The sequence below is a fragment of the Cyprinus carpio genome, chromosome A4, assembly GCF_018340385.1.
Source record: "Cyprinus carpio isolate SPL01 chromosome A4, ASM1834038v1, whole genome shotgun sequence".
In the NCBI taxonomy this organism is placed as follows: Eukaryota; Metazoa; Chordata; class Actinopteri; order Cypriniformes; family Cyprinidae; genus Cyprinus; species Cyprinus carpio.
The window spans coordinates 31152287-31155133 of record NC_056575.1 but is presented as its reverse complement, the minus strand read 5'-3'; positions in this window follow the sequence as shown (position 1 = coordinate 31155133).

Here is a 2847-nt window from a genome sequence, read left to right as displayed (position 1 = left end):
ATGGAAAGAGTCCATAATTGTACAATTAGGAACCTGTAAGACCTCCACATCCCGTACTCTCAGGTGGGAAAGACTAGGATAAAATGGTAAATGTAGGTTACTTACGGGGTGGAATCGCTGGGCTACTGGCATAGCTACCAAGTGGTTTAGAAGGGTAAGAGTACATGGCCCCCTGTATATGCTTGGAAAATGTTATAATGAGAGCTCAATTAAAATAGAGATCATTGGTTGGCAGTATTCTTTGATATTGAAAAAGCGTTACTACTGATGTGGATGAATGGCCTGTTAATGCAGATTTAAGCATGGGGATTGGGGGCAGAATGTTGCAGGGGATCAGCTTTTTGTCTGAAAGACAAGGGTTAAAATAATGTGGAATTAAAGGGATAGTTTTTCACGGCCCAAAAATGAAATTATTTCATTAATGACTCACCCTCATGCGTTCCAAACCCATGAGACCTCCGTTCATCTTCGGGAACACATATAAGAAGATTTGATTTAGTCCGAGATGCTTTCTGTCCCTCCCCTTAGAATGTATGTACGGTAACTGTCCCACGTCCAGAGTTAATCAAACACTTCAAATTAGCCCATTTGACATCAGAGGATCCGGTAGAATTTTTTTAAGCCAAATGGAAATACTTTTGGTCCAAAAATATCAAAACTACGACTTTATTCAGCATTGACTTCTCCGTCCTGGTCTGTTTGTGAGCGCGTTCACAGCCTGCAGTTTAGTGATATCGGTTTTTCGCGAACGAATCACTCTATTACCTTGATCTTCTTGAACCGTTTTCACCAACTAACTGATAATCGTTTGCAACGTTCGCGTCAAATAAGCATTAATCCACAAATGACTTAAGCTGTTTAACTTTTTAACATGGCTGACACCCCTCTGTTCAAAATCACCCATATCCCGGCGTAATTCAGTTACTCAACATTACACTGACTGAACTGCTGTGAGAGAGAAGTGACATTACACCGAGCCGATTCAGATAACATTGACCGTTCTCGAGTCAAGAACCGGTTGCATCGGTTTTCGGATACCGGTATGATGCGAAGTTCTTTTCTTTTCCGCGAACCGGTTTCTTTTCGGACAGTTTGATTCAATAAACCGGTTGCCGAAAAACGGTTCACCATTTCTTGGTTTTTTGTGCGCTTGAACGTATGACTTCATTGGCGATGATTGCCACTGATTCAAGCTTCGGTTTACCCACGCTCAACATTAGCACAGAATCAGTCAGAATCAATCACCAAAACCAGCCTCGGTGTGTTTTCCCAAGACGCGCTGTGTGTCCGTCTGCTCACGCGGAATCCGCATGCGCAGTATCATCAGCTCCTCGTTCTGAACGGACGCGTCCGACAGAAACGGTTCTTGACTCGAGAACGATCCATGTTTCGTGCGTTATCCTGGCTCGGCTCGTTGTTGTCATCTTCGTTCTTCTCTTTCACCGCGTTTTCAGTCAGTGTACTGTTTTGAGTAAATGGACTCCTCCGGATATATTGTTTTATTTGAACTCCGGGGAGAGTGTCAGCCATGTTAAAAACTAACAGCTTTAAGTCATTTGTGGATGAATGCGTATTGTTGACGCAACACATTTCAACGATTCAGTCGATTTTGTGAACTGGTTCAAGAAGATCCAGTACATCGCGTGATTCGTTCGCGCACTGGATATCATAAGCTGCGGTGCTGTAGTTTTTGATATTTTTTTGGACCAAAATGTATTTTCGATGCTTCAAAAAGTTAACGGACCCTCTGATGTCACATGGACTACTTTGAAGATGTTTTATTACCTTTCTGGGCGTGGACAGTATACCGTACATACATTCTCAATGGAGGGACAGAAAGCTCTCGGGCTAAATCTAAAATATCTTATTCTGTGTTCCGAATGGCATGAACTGGTCTTGTTACGGTTTGGGCACTACATGATTCTGGTGTGAGCTGTCATCTAACGCATTATAATTTCCTTGGCTTTTTGGTGAACTATCCCTTTAAGTGCCGAATATATAGCTGAGAATGGTACTCCTCAGGGGAGCATTGTTAGCCCAATATTGTTTGATATAATGATAGATCAGATTTTTAAAAATGTTTTGCAGGTGAGGAAGATGGAGTAAGCTTTGTTTGCTGATGATGGAACCATGTGGAAGCAAGGGAGGGATGTGGACTTCATAGTAAAGAAAATCCAGAATGCAGTAAATGAAGTCCAGAAATGGGCAGTACAGTGGGGATTTAGGATTTCAGTAGAGAAAACAAAAGTTATGTTCTTGTGGTCTAGGGGGAGCCGCATAAGAGCCTGAATTTAAAATTCCTCTGTCCGGTATAGAGCTGCTGGAAAGAGTAGAGGTTTTTAGAGTATACTTGGATAGATGGTTTGACAAGAAGTGTACATGTGCCTTCCATATCCAGAAGATGGTGGATAAGTGTAAGAAAATTCTAAATGTGATGAGGTGCTTGTGTGGGTTTAGTGGAGTGCGTCTGTGTCGCAATTGAGAACACTTTACACTTGGTTAATGAGCTCAATGTTCAATGATGGGTGTGAAGCATATGGATCAGCCTCCAATCATTATTATAATAAACTTGATGTAATGCAAAACCAAGCCCTGAGAATTTGTAGTGGAGCGTTAAACCTCTCCAGGGCAGCCATCCAGTGGAGGTGGGGAGATGCCTTTCTTTGAGAGAGATCACTGCCCTAGTGTATTTGGCTAATCTTATGGGCACAAATGAGTGGCACATAACACAGCAAGTCCTAAGAAATTGTCAATAGCGATTGAATGATGGAGTAACACGCTTTTGGGTGGATTATCAAACAAAAAGTTGGAGTACGTGGTGGTTCAAAGTTTCCTTAAATCTGCACT